A 14,269-nucleotide genomic window follows, 5' to 3' on the forward strand; every position below is an offset into this window, starting at 1 on the left:
TATTACCGAGTCAATATTTACTGTCTCCTCTGGCTATGATGGTGGGGGGTGGGGAGTCGGCTCAGCTGTTAAGAGCACTAGCTGCTCTTGCAGAGGACCTAGGTTCACTCCCCAACATCACATGGTGGCTCACAACCATCTGAACTCCAGGGCATCTGACATCCTCTTTTGGCCTCTGCAAGCACCAGGCACTTATGTGGTGCACAGACATACATTAAGGCAAAAACAGTCAAACATGCAAAATTTAAAAAAAAAAACAACCCAAACTTTTAAAATATGATTGCCAAGATTCCCAGCCCTCGGCTCCCTGTTTCTCTCTCGACAGCAGCTTTGAAAATTCTCTTGTTTTCGTTCACCTCATAAGCTTTGATGGGTGGCACAAACTTTTGTTTTGTGTTGTGTTCAATTCTTGTGGCGATGCCAAACGTTTCCTTTGAAAATGAATATATTTGAGAAAGAATATGACACCATGAAAAAACCATTAAGTGGTAAATAGTTGGGGAAGGAACCGGAGCAGAAGTCACTGTGGCCACCCGGAGGTGCTCTGTTAGGAGAGAGACACCCAGGATGATCCTCGGACCAGGCTGGGTGATGGCTGGGCCCTGGGACAAACACAACACACAAGATACCTTCTGCCACTTTTTTTTTTTTTTGAGACAGGGTTTCTCTGTATAGCCCTGGCTGTCCTGGAACTCACTTTGTAGTCCAGGCTGGCCTCGAACTCAGAAATCCGCCTGCCTCTGCCTCCCAAGTGCTGAGATTAAAGGCATGTGCCACCACTGCCCGGCCCTTCTGCCACTTCTGCGTATCTTTTTCTGCAGTGAGCTCCTCTTCATCCCTCAGAACCCAGTCCTCGTTACCCTTCCTCTGCCCAGACCTTTCCTGGAACACTTGTCACGCCCCGTTGTCACTTTCTAGCTCCCTCAGCGTTCGTTGTTCTGGCTGGACACGTGTGGATCCAGCTGCAGAGAGCCTGTCACACAGGTGCCAAAGAAAGCCTTTCACAAGGCAGATGATACAGGATGGCGGAGACCGGTGGGTTGCTTTGATTGGCAGCACAATCTGGGTCACAGCCAGGGCGGGCTTGCCAGGCCAGGGTTTCTTCCTGGCTTCTGGCCTCAGCGTGAAAGACCTCCGAGCCCCGTGTTCTGTCTTCTTATTTTCCCTAACCCAGCGTCTAACATTCCTCTGAATTATATTCTGCTGGAATTATAATTGTGAGCCTGACTTCATTATCTATTTACCTATATATATTTAAAGGCAGGGTCTCACATCACCCAGACTGGAGGCTGGTCTTGAACTCAATAGACAAGGATGACCCTGAACATCTGATCCTTCTGCCTCAGTCTCCTGACTCCTTAGTGTGTAGGTATGTGCTCCGATGCCCAGGTTCTTGGGCACTGGGGATGTTGGCCAGGGCTTTGTGCATGTAAAGCAAAATCTCCAACCAGCCTTGTTTGTTTTAAAATAATTCTTGTTTTTGTTCTTTGAGACAGGGTCCGAACTCTGTAGCCCGGGCTGACGGGGAACTCAACCTTCCTGATTCAGCTCCTACTCTGCAGCAGTGCAGTGATCTCTGCAGCACGGAACACGCTCATTTTGGACTTTACTTGTGGGATCAACTGTTCTTTGCTGTGCCGTCAGCTCACCGTGCCTTTGGTCTCCCTCTCTCGGCTCCCCAGGGACCATACCCAGGAGCTAGCGGTAGAAGACACTTAGAAAACAGTTGAGTCACAGTGAATGAGTGAATGGCTAAGCAAGACGTGAGCTGTCCCTTCTCATCTGAACTCATGGCGAGTCCTACACCCATGTGTTGGAGGATTGCATGGAGACACTCCAGCCTAGGGCCGTGTGTCCACCACCCTGGCTTCTCACTGGCTCTGTGCTGCAGGCTGGTCACAGCTCTAGCTGCCAGCCAAGGGACTTCCTGTGGGCTAGAACGAAAGCTACTGATGCTGGCATCAAAGGTTCAGAAATATCAAGGGACAGAGGGAGCCTAGAAATTAGACAAGAGCAGGGCATAAGGACACTTTCCTGACTGTCCTCATGTCATGCCCACCCTAATGTCCCTTCTGTCTGTCCACCTCGCCCCAAGGGGGAGCCTCACAAGGATCTGCGGTTCTGCCCACTCCCCTGCCTCCTCTCTGAGGCCCCAGGCTCACAGCCCTCCACAGCTGCCCAAGGCCAGCTTGAACACAGCCACACTCCTGCTGAACCACACTCCTTCCCATTTACTCTGCTCTTCACTGCGGTTTTCTAGGTCTAAATTCATTTTTGTGTTTATTGTTTTTATGTCCCTTGAGTTTATAGAAAGTAGCATCCGAGATATTTGAGGGGAAACAAAATTAGCTTCTAATTAGCCTGGCGGTGGTGGCGCACGCCTTTATTCCCAGCACTCGGGAGGCAGAGGCAGGTGGATTTCTGAGTTCGAGGCCAGCCTGGTCTACAGGGTGAGTTCCAGGACAGCCAGGGCTACACAGAGAACCCCTGCCTTAGACATGCACACGCACACACGCACGAGAAAGTATGCATCACTAAGAACAGAGAATTGCAGAAGTGGGGCCATGTGTGCAAACCCAGGAAGGGACAAGACAAGCTGACCTCCGAGCCACCGACCCACCTTTCCGTTTTTCATAGTTGAGCATCAGCAGAACCATGCTCCTGTCTGTCACTTTAAAAATGTAAACGATCATAAAGCCATGAGGAATGCTTGCCTTGCACTTTGGAGAACTCTCAACATCCACACCCAGCCATGACTACAGTATAGATCTTCCGTGGAGAATATACTGTAGTTAAAATGCTACCCCATGCTTTCTTTAAATGGTTCCACACACTTCATTTCTCGATTCCAGGGAAGTCACTCTAGTGAGTCACATCTGGATATTTATTCCCCACCTCTAAATAACATGTGTCTGGTTTTGTTTGCTTCTTTTGAGACAGGGTTTCTCTGTGTAGCCCTGGCTGTCCTGGAACTCACTTTGTAGACCAGGCTGGCCTTGAACTCAGAAATCTGCCTGCTTCTGCCTCCCAAGTGCTGGGATTAAAGATGTGCGCCACCAGGCTCACCTGGGCTGATAATTTCTAACTATCCTTTGTGCAGAAATGGAACTCGGGTTCCATTTCTTTTCACTACCTTCTCTGTCTGCTTAGAAGACTCCAGCAGGATTTTCCTTTCTTATTCCAGGAAGATCACTTAAGAACCAATGTCTGAAGTTTCTAAAACATTGCATAGCAAAGATGTCCTTGTCTGCGACATTACCAAGGGTAATTGCATCTCTTTCTAATTGGCTTTTGTTTTTTTGTTTGTTGTTTGTTTTCATTTTGTTGTAATTTTTTCCAATTGACTGCGCCTCTGCAAACAGCAAGGTTTGCTTTCTCTCCGATGCTCTGGGCCTGCCACACGACCCGAGCCAACACCCCTATCACAGTTCTTCAGCCACTTCTCCTGGCCTTGCGGGGTGACATGTGGCCCTACAGTGCAGCAGCCTTTCAGAGGCTGCCCCATGGGGGCCAATATTCCAAGTACACCCAGAAGCCGCTTTATTGAATACTGTATCCAACCATTCCCCAAGTATCTGGAGTCACATGACCACCGGAGGTTCTTGAAGACACACCCCTGCCAAACACAGTCATTTGATGGCATTCAAGTGTCCCTGGGTCCTCAGCACCCTGGCTGGCCCTGCCCTCTGCTGCTCAGCTTTCATGGTTGTTTTTGGTGGCCCTTTCTCTCTCCCCACCTCTCTTTCTTTTTTAATTGTGCGCGTGTGTGTGTGTGTGTGTGTGTGTGTGTGTGTGTGTGTGTGTGTGTGTGTTTGTGTGAGACAGAGAGAGAGAGAGAGAGAGAGCAAGCACAGGAATATGGGTACCATGGTGTGTGTGGAAGTCAGAAGATAACTTTGGGGGTCTGTCTTCATCTTCCATCTTGCTTGAGCAAGATGGGGGTCTGTTAGTGTCCACCACTGTGTACCCCAGGCTAGCCTCTGGGCTTTCTCCTAACAACCTCCCATTTTACATACATGAGCTTCTTTCTATATGGGTGCTGGGGGATTCAAACTCAAGTCCTCCTACTTGCACAGTAAGCACTTATTCTATCTGCCTCTTTAGGCCCCCCTTCTCAACCATGGCTTCATACTTTTGTGTCTCCCCCTGACTCTACCCCACGAGTGACTACAGCTGTGCATGCTACGCCTAGCTTCATGTGCCTTGGGGTTTGTTGTTGTTTTACTAATGTTTTCTTTGTTGTTGTTTGTTTATTTTCAATACAGTTTCTCTGTGTAGCTGTCCTGGAACCCTCTCTGTAGACCAGGCTAGCCTCCTTAAACTCACAGATCCACCTGCCTCTTCTTCTGGAGCGCTGGGACTATAGGCTTATGCCACCACTGCTTAGCTTAAAGGATATTTTCTAAATATAGAGAGAAATGAGTTTCCTTTTTCTAGGAATAATACCATACTTCCCTTTAAGACTGTTTGTTGATAAATATTACCAAAGGATGCAGCCAGCAGACTAAAGCAAAATAGAAGCCAGACACAGAGACCTTTCACATTCTCTCTCCGCCCTTCTGCCCTCTCTCCCTCCCTCCCTTTCTCCCTTTTCTTCCTTCCTTCCTTCCCTAGGTTTCCTGAATCCCCAGCATGTCTCTGAAGCTGGCCTGGAACTCCCATCCCTCTGCCTCTCCTCCCAGGCACTGGCATGGTGGGCATAGTCCACACGAGCTTTAGTGACTCTGGTCCCCTGAGGATTCCATCCACAGAGAGACCGGACACGGCTGGTGGCCTAAGGCTGAGGGGTGGGGACTGCTGCTTAGTGGGAGTCTTTTTGGGGTAGTCGTCCTTTGTGGGGGTGGGTGGGGTGGATAAAAATGTTTTGTCACTAGTTGAACATGGTGTTTCCACAAAGACGCCGCTACCCGCTTCCAGCCCCTGGCTCATGGAAGCGTGAGTGCTATGTGAGGCTCACCTCAGTAAACTATACCTTAAAAACAACCAAACCAAACAATTTCTTTTAAGGAGAAAAAAAAAAGTGTGATTGGCTTTCAAGGCGACTTTGAAGTGAGCTCTGAGAAATGCTGGTGGCTAGGGCGCTCTGTGATTGACAGCGTCCCATCCTGGGGCGCCCTCCCTCCTGACCTGGCGTGAATCGAGCCTCAGTGAGGGCCAGAGGAGAGAACCGGCTTCCCTGAAATGTAACCTCCCCAAGTGAGCCTCACTTTTTTCACTTGGAAAATGTGGGCTGTACCCCCCAAACAACCTGACTGCTTTTATTTTGGTTTTGGTTTCAAAACAGAGTGTCTCCATGTAGGTCAGACTGGCCTTGGCCTCCAGAGGTACTGGGATTCCAGACATGCAGCCCCACACCTGTCCCTCCTGAGGCTCCTGTCTCACAGGTTGAACCCTCACACAGGGAGCAACCATAGGGCCTGGTAGGACCACAGGTGATGGCTTGGCTGGGGCTCTGCACTGTGTTCCAGGGATCATGCACAAAGGCCTGGGAAGGGCACAGTGACTGACTTTCAGAGTGACTCCCAGAATCCACCTCTTCTATCTACCCTTGGCTCCACCCTGCCTGGCTTACCTGACTTCAGCCCGACTCCCGTGTCCACAACTAAGCCCCTGAGAGCTGGAATAAGAGATTTTACACAATTTCAGTTAATCCGACCTCTCTTCTGCCCAGAACCTTCAAAGCTCCCATCTCGAGATTTCTTCCACAGTGAAAGCTAAAGTTCCCCCCTCCCTGGTGGAAGGCATAAATGCTCCCACCCCATCTCATGTCTTCTCTCTCTTCCTCTCTCCCCAGGACTGTGTCTTGCTGTGGCCCCCACATATCAGGCTTCTACCCCAGGGCCCTTGCACCCGCTGTTCTTGTGCCCAGTAGGTACCACCCTCTGTCACCTCCGCTTCCCAGGCCTCTGTTCAAATGTGGTTTGCTCCAGGAACCTTTCCTGGTCTCCCAAAGGCTGCCAGCCTCCGGAAGTCTCTTCTTCCTTAGCAAAACATCTTGGCTGGGGTCCTGGGCCCAGCCCCGTGACTCAGAATCTAGACATGCTTCCAGGCCTTTGCTGGATTTGGGCCGTCAGCCGTGGGGGTAGGTGGTGCCTGGCAGTGCCTGGCACAGAGGCCTCAGCCTGAGCCCTGCTGTGGGAGGCAACCCTGTCTGCTCGTTTGCCCAGGCTTCCGGGGTACAGGTGGGAAGGCACGGCGTCCCCCCACCCAGGTTCACTTGACTTCACTCACTCAGTCTCTCACCCCTGGCTGCCCTGCCCTGAATGTGAAGCGGAGGCTCATCTGGGCCACAGGTTGACTCATATCACCGGCCCATCCTCTGCCGCTGGCCAACCAGCCTCCCCCAACCTGAGAAGCCCAGCCCTCTTCTCCTAGGAAGCTTCACCCAAGAGGTGCTTTCCCTAGTGTCCAGAGGCCTCTCTGTTCCTGTCAGGCCCAGCTGAGAGCCATCTCCTGCCAGAAGGGGACGAGGGAACCAAGGGGCGAAAGAACACACCAGGCCATGGCAGGCCCTGGGCTGGGCTAATACCTGCCATGCGGCCAGCAGGAGGGTCTGAATACAGAGGAACACTGTGGAGCCTCCAAGGCTGAAAAAGGAGGAGCCAGCTGAGCTGTGAGCAGGTCACTTGCTCTGTCCCAGCCTGTCCCACACCTCTGTGGGATCTTAGCTTCCTGGCCCTCACTACCCCAGCCTCTAGGAAAAGCCTCCACAAGGGAGGCCCTGCCAAGTGGAGGATCTACTGTGGAGCAGGTGCCTCGGGTGGAGCCTTAACCAGAGGGTCCCCAGCTCCTAGCTCAGGGGGAGAGTGGCTGGCATATTCTGTACCACGGAGATGAAGGCTTCGAGTGCCCCAGGCCTGGTTCCAGGCCATACACTAAAGTCACATGCTACACTGTTCCGGTCGTGTGGACCAGAAGCCTCCCTGCTGTGTGGCCAGCCAGCACCACAGGGAAAGAAACTGACACCAGAGCTGACACAGTGGACTCTGGGGCCCTGCTCCTGTCCCCTCTCCAGCCCCGGCCATGCACTAACCACTACCCATCCCTACTTCCATTGTCTCCTCTCCTCTCCTCTCCTCTCCTCTCCTCTCCTCTCCTCTCCTCTCCTCTCCTCTCCTCTCCTCTCCTCTGCCACTCCCTGTCTATCTGTCTTTACCCTTTACCCACTCACAACTCAGACCTCACAGTCACTGTCCTTCTGTATGTCCACTCACTGAACCTTTCTTCTACAGCTTCTACCTGCCACCCTAGTTAGCTCTAACTGCAGATTTAACACAAGCTAGAGTCTTAGGGAAGGAAGCTTCACTTGAGGGATTGCCCAGGTCAGAGAGGTCTGTGGGCGTGTCTGTGAGGGCTTGTCCTGATCATTAATCAATACAGGAGGGGCCAGCCCACTGCAGGCTGCACCATTGCTAGGCAGGTGTGTCTTTATAGAAGAGAACCAGCTGAGCGTGACTCTCTGAGCGAGCGAGCCAGCAAACAGCACTCCTCTGTGGCTTCTGCTTCAGGTTCCTGCCCCGACTTCCCTCAGTGATGAACCGTGATCTGGAAGTGTAAGCTGTATAAGTTGCCCCTGTAAGTTGCTTTTGGCTATGTGATTTATCACAGCGATAAACATAGAACACATGCCATCCCGGCCACCCTTCCTGCCAGAAATCCATCTGCCTCAATTCAAATGCCATAGTTCTGCCCACCTCCCATGCTTTCCTCTCAACCTCCTCCCACCCATCTGCCATCCATCCATCCACCCACCCACCCACCCTCTACTCCTTTATCTGACCACCATGCACTTGTCTCTCTAGCCATCATCCTTCTATCATCCATCCATCCATCCATCCATCCATCCATCATCCATCCATCCATCTGTCTGTCCATCTGTCCGTCCATCCATCCATCCGTCTGTCTGTCTGTCTGTCCATCCATCTGTCAGTCCATCCATCCATCCATCCATCCATCCATCCATCCATCTGTCTGTCCATCTGTCCGTCCATCTATCCATCTGTCTGTCCATCCATCCATCCATCCATCCATCCATCCATCCATCCATCCGTCCATCCACCTACTCACCCACGCATCCATCCACCCATCCACTCATCCATCCATCTATCCATCCACCCACACACACATCCATCCATCTACCCACACACACACACACACACACATCCACCTATCCACATCCCCATCCTTCTACACATGTACTCACTCGCTGATCCACACATCCACCCAACCACTGCCCCTTCCTTCTTTCAACCTTTCATCCATCCATATCTCCTTCCCTCATCAGCAGCACATCCCCACCTGCACTCACCCTCCCACCCACAGCCTCTGTAAGCTGCTGGGGAACTTTCCCTGGGATTGCTGTGGTCGGAGCCAGGAATAGTGCATCTAATTAGGCTTCTATTTATTTGTTGTTCCAAGAAGGCTAATTGTGAGGTTTGTAAACAGCCTTTTGATGGCAGGGAACTACTTAAGAGGACAGTTAAATAAACCTCCCCAGTGCACAGTCTGGCTACTCAGTTGGGAGAGCGGACTTGAGGTGGGCAGCAGGACATAGTGAAAAGGGAAGTTAGCATAAAGGATGGTCACCATAACCACTCAGACACACAGACAGACAGACAGACAGACACACAGACAGACACACAGACACAGACACACAGACACAGACACACAGACACACAGACACATACACACACAGACACAGACACACACACACACACACACACAGACACACACAGACACATACACACAGACACACAGACACACAGACACACACACACACACACACACACACACACACACGTGCAGGCACACGCAGCATGGTGCCTGTACCTGAGCACCTCAGGGCTTGGAAACTTCACCCTCTGTGTGCACTGTTCATGGAAGCAAGACTCCAAAAGAAGCAACAGGGACTCAGGCACCACAATGAACTAACCCTGTCTGTGCAAGAGTAGCCATGACAGAAATAACCACACGTGCTCACAGTGTGCCAGCTGCTGCTCCCAGCACCTCTGTCTATAGTCGGGTTGGCCCAGCCACTGTCCCTACTCCAGAAGGAAATTAAGAAGCCTAGAACCTAACAGCCACCTGCCAAGACTCCTGTGAGGGAGAGTGGATTGTTACAAAGTTAAATGTTTAGACACAAAGTCTTGTTCTCAACACGTCCCTCAGGTTCTGTGAGTTTAGTCTACAAAGGCTCACTCATATGGTTGGCCAAGCATTTGGAAAAAAAAATCCTGGCCATTGAATATTTAAAAGACCTTTATAATTCTAAGCTGACTGTTAGGATTTTTTCTGACTTGCCCAGACATCACAAAGCTTTCTCCCTGCGGAAGGGACTCTACAGTGGCTTGGAGAACACCAACTGTCCCCAGATAGTTGTGCTGTGCCAATAAAACTTTATTTATGATAGGTGGCAGCTGCTGGGGCTCAGGGTTGGAGTCTGCTGATTGCTGACGTGTGCAGCACACACCAAATGTGACAGAAGAACAGAGACTGGCTGGAGAGAGCATCATGATTAATGGCAAGTTCAGTGGGATCCTGGGACTTGGACCTGTATCTCTAACACTGCCTACTGAGCCATGTTTCCTGCCCCTCGGGAAGATCACACAAACTTTTTTCTTTTTTCTTCTCTCTCTCTCTCTCTCTCTCTCTCTCTCTCTCTCTCTCTCTCTCCCTCCCCCTCTTTTTTCTTTTCTTTTCTTTCTCTTTCTCTTTCTCTCTTCTCCTCTCTTCTCCTCTCTTCTCCTCTCTTCTCCTCTCCTCTCCTCTCCTCTCCTCTCCTCTCCTCTCCTCTCCTCTCCTCTCCTCTTTTCTTTTCTTTTCTTTTCTTTTCTTTTCTTTTCTTTTCTTTTCTTTTCTTTTCTTTTCTTTTCTTTTCTTTTCAGATAGAGTTTGAAATAGCCCTGGATTTCCTGGAACTTGTTCTGTAGACCACGCTGTCCTTGAATTTACAGAGATCTACCCTCCGCTGCCTCTCCAGTGCTGGGATTAAGGGCATGCGCTACCACTACTGGGCAATATTTTCTTTTATAATGAAAAGTTATATTTGATTATTTATGTGTGTGTGCACGGGTGTGTGCATGTGCATCTTCTCAGAGCACAACTTTCGGGAGTTGTTTTTCTCTTTCCAGTGGACGCTGGGGCTTGAACTTGGGTCTTCAGATTTGGCAGGAAGTCCTTTACCTGCTAAACCCAGACGCTGGCCCGCATGAAGCATTTTCAAAGGAGGTTTCACTTGGGCCATTTGTTTTGCGAGCTCTCCAGACACCACGTGCCACCTCCCCAAGCAGGTTCTGAAGGCATTTGCAAGTTCCTTAAATTAATGTTATGGTAACTCTTGATTGTCATCTTGACTGAATTAAGAAACGTCTAGGGCGTTAGTGAGAGTGCGCCTCTTGGGACGTCTGAGGATGTTTCCAAGAAGGTAGCTGAGGGGAAGTCCCTTCCTGAGTGTGGGTAGCATCTTCCATCCCAAGGGACATGTGCTGAGTAGAAAGGGGGAGAGGATGTCCTGATCTGAGCATGGGATCCCCACCCCCTGCCCCCGACTCCTGCTCCACTCAGATGGGAGCAAGCAGCTGGGCCTGTCCCCAGCCCCAGCACAGCTGTTCACCACACTTCTCTGACATCATGGACAGCGTCCCTGAAAACTGTGAGCCAGAGTAAACCCTTCCTCCATGAAGCTGTCATAGTGTGTGTGTGGGGGGGTGTAGTGTGTGTGTGTGTGTGTGTGTGTGTGTGTGTGTCCTCAGCTTGGTTGGCCCCTAACAGTGACACCAAGTGTGCTAAGGGCCTTCAATTCTTTTTAACACCAAAATCTGTAAACTTTGGACTTAAAAAAAAAAAAAAAAAAGACTGCAGCCAGGCAGTGGTGGAGCATGCCTTTAATCCCAGTACTCGGAGGCAGAGTCAAGCAGATTTCTGTGAGTTTGAGGCCAGCCTGGTCTACGGAGTAAGTTCCAGGACAGGTAGGGCAACCAACAACAACAACAACAACAACAACATCAACAGACTGTCAACCGATAAACTGGGCATGGTGGTAAATACATTTATGCCAGCACTCAGGAGGCAGAGACAGGGAGATCTCTGTGAGTTCAAAGGTCAGCCTGGTCTACATAGAGAGCTCCAGCGTCACATGGTGCAATTCTTGCCCACCCCCAGCGGCTGTTGAGTGACTTTGAGATGGCTTGTGGCTTGGGCTGCTCTGGAGCCAAGAACAGGGAAAGGAGAGACAGGGCAAGACAGGGTGTGACAGAATGTTCTTGGGGCTGGTGGGAAAAAAGCTGGGTAAGGTCAGACAGATCACCTTTCTGCCTTCCTCTTCTTGACTTCACTTCCCACCCTAGAAAAGCCGTGGGCCCAGTGGGGCACCAGGCGTCTGAAGTTAAAAGACAAGTGAGAGGCTAGTACTTGCTTACTTGAAAATCAAACTCAGTTCCTGGGACCCACACGGTGGAAGGAGCAAACCAGCTCCTGCAAGCTGTCCTCTGGCTTTCATATGTGCTGTGGCGTGTATACACAGCCCACATTAAATAAATCCACAAATAAAAGTAATTTGAAAAGAGCAAGTGAGATTCTGAAAGGAAATATTTAAAATATAGACAGATGACTTGTTTCTATAATATGTAAAGAGTATTTGCAGAACAATGGGAACCAAAAGCAAATCCTCTATAGAATAATGGATAGTGTTCTATCAGTTACAGAGAGATAAAGAATCGTCATACAAGATGTTTGTTCTTGTGGATCAGGAGAACACAAATGCAGATAGCAATGAGCAAATATTCCTCACTCCTTAGGTCCACTTAAATAAAAGACAGATAATGCAAAGTGTACTTTCTGGAAGATAGCTTTACAGGAAAACCAAAATGTATGTTTCCCACAGCTTGGCGCTCTCTTCTGTTTTCTCCCTTAGAGAGACATCCACACATAGGCACGGGCAATGCAGCCCAGGTGGTGCTCTGGGCTCCCTATCTTTTTTAAGCCTGCTCACCTTCGTCGCTGACAAGCCTGCTGGAGTCCCATGCTTGCAAGCATCCTTTGCAGCTAGGTCTCTAGGAGCAGATGTGCCCACCCAGTCTCAGAAGCAGGGAAGGAGCCAAGCAGGTTCACTAATCCAGCAGTAGGGAGAGACTTCGAATGCTAACCCGACTGGCCTTGAGCCTGACCTTCTGGCACTCTCTTCTCAAAAATGCCTTGTTTTATCTGAGATTTGTCATTGAATGTTAGCACGTGTTCCGACATGCCCAGGTCAAATGAAGTAACTTGAGGAATCCTTACAAGCATTCATTCCTATGTGACCAGCACAATGTCAAGGGATACATTCCAGGTTCCCAGAGTCCCCCTGGTGTCTCTTCTAGTGATGGCAAGCCAGTCTCCGTGGGAAGCCATGCCTGTCTCCAATACCACCATGGTATAGCGAGATGGCAGGTACAGGTAGGTCTGTGTCCCCATCTGTGTCTGTAGTCATTAGTGTGTGTGCATGCGTGCATGGTCAGTTCTCCTCATCACTGACCTCAATCCATTCCTTCATCCTACAGGTGCACCTGGTATGTTCTTGTCAGGAGCTGGCTCCAAATAAGGCTGCTGTGAGCATCTGTACAGCGTCTTCCATGGCCATCTATCTGATCACTTTGCTGTCCTTGCAGGTGTCAAGAGGGCCTCTAAACATGTCCTAATGTGTGCTACCCTGTGATCAAGGGTGTGAAGCACTTTGCACAGTGGCTGGTCCTTTGCATGGCCCCTGTTATAAAGCACCACCCTGTTACAGTGCTCTCTGCCTTTTGTGATAATTGAATTTCCTATCTGCCATCCTCTTCCTTCCCCATGTTTGCAATGATACATCTTCTGTTCGGTTACCCCACATGCCAGGGCTGTCCCAAGAAACAAAACCAACAGGAGGTACTAGGACAGGGGCTCTCTTCATGGTCTGCCTGTAGCTTTCCAGATTGGTGTCTGTGCTCTGACATGGAAATGTCTGATGATGTTGATGTGGGAGCATATGTGCATGTGTGTGTGAATACTGGTCGAAGCTAGTTACAAGTGGCATAAATAACTCAGGGCGTGGTGCCGGCCACTTTCATGTATCATCTTGGCTGGACAGTGATGGCCACTTTCTGCTTGTGAAAGATGGCAGTGGTTGTGGTCAAAGTCTACAAAAATTACCAGCCGAGTGCCATGGCATGTATCTGGGAGGCTGAGGCAGGAGGTTTGCAGTTTTTGCTTTGGGGCATGTAGAGAGACCCTGTCCCCGAAAACAAGAAGGAAAGAAAGGTTAATAGGGCAGGTGGGCCTTGTCTGATCAGATGGGGGGGGGGAAGCACGAAGCTTTAGCGTCCTATGAAGAGTCAGCCTTGAGGTGCTAATGTAGAGAGCTCCCAGAGTCTCCAACCAACTGGCTCATCCCACATGCTATGGAACTTGCCAAGTTCAAGCTGTCAAAAGATGAAATGGAAATGGACACAGGGCCCCAGGAGACAGCTCAGCTGGTAAAGATGCTTCCCGGACAAGCGAGGTAACTGGTTTCCACCTCAGGGCCCACATAAAGGTGGACACAGAGAATGGATTCCTAAAAGCTGCTCAGGTTTAACTTATCTCGAGTAACAAGAGAGAGTCTCGCCCTACTGGCTGAGGATCTTCAGAGTGAAATTAAGAGTTTCTGTGGAAGAACATCTTCTATTTGTGTAGAAACTGTCCAAAGAAGAAAGGGAATTTAACATTAAAAGTGATTTAAAAAATACTTACTTTAGGCACTATCCTTTAATCTCAGCGTCAGAGAGGTTCAGGCAAGCTATCACTAAGAGTTTAAAGCCAGTCTGGTGTTCATAGTGAGTTCTAGGCTACCCAGGGCTACACAGCAAAGCCCTTCTCAAACCACCTCCCCCTGCCCCCACCCAAAGATTTATTTTATCATTAAGTGTGTGTGTTTGTGAACTTGTGCACATGAGTGCAGGTTTACTCAGAGCCCAGAAGAGACCCCTGGCACCCCTGGAGCTGGAGTTACAGTCAGTCCTGGGAACTGAACTCAAGTCCTTTAAAAAGGTGATGATATGCTGTTCTCTTAACTGCTGAGCCATGCCTCTAGTCTCAGAAAAAAAAAAAAAGAGATTTTTAAAAAAATATGAAAATGTACAGTATAAGTGAGTTTTGGGTGGAGAAATGTTTCAGAGAAAAGTAGAGGAGTCCTGAGGTCTCCGTCATTTACCTACTGAAAATCCGCTGAGCATCTGTGGTGCCCACATGGGATTAGGGGCGGGAGCGAGGAGGCAGGCTC

The 14,269-nt window shown here is 49.8% G+C and overlaps 1 long non-coding RNA gene across 1 annotated transcript; it reads left to right on the plus strand.

Moving 5' to 3' along the window:
- Window positions 1–5,853: 5,853 nt before the first annotated feature.
- Window positions 5,854–12,772, plus strand: Gm32513. The gene is made up of 3 exons (XR_375282.1): window positions 5,854–5,868; window positions 12,357–12,432; window positions 12,537–12,772. It is a non-coding gene; the product is annotated as a predicted gene, 32513 (long non-coding RNA).
- The last annotated feature ends 1,497 nt before the right edge of the window (window positions 12,773–14,269 follow it).

The sequence above is a fragment of the Mus musculus genome, chromosome 2, assembly GCF_000001635.26.
Source record: "Mus musculus strain C57BL/6J chromosome 2, GRCm38.p6 C57BL/6J".
Taxonomy (NCBI): Eukaryota; Metazoa; Chordata; class Mammalia; order Rodentia; family Muridae; genus Mus; species Mus musculus.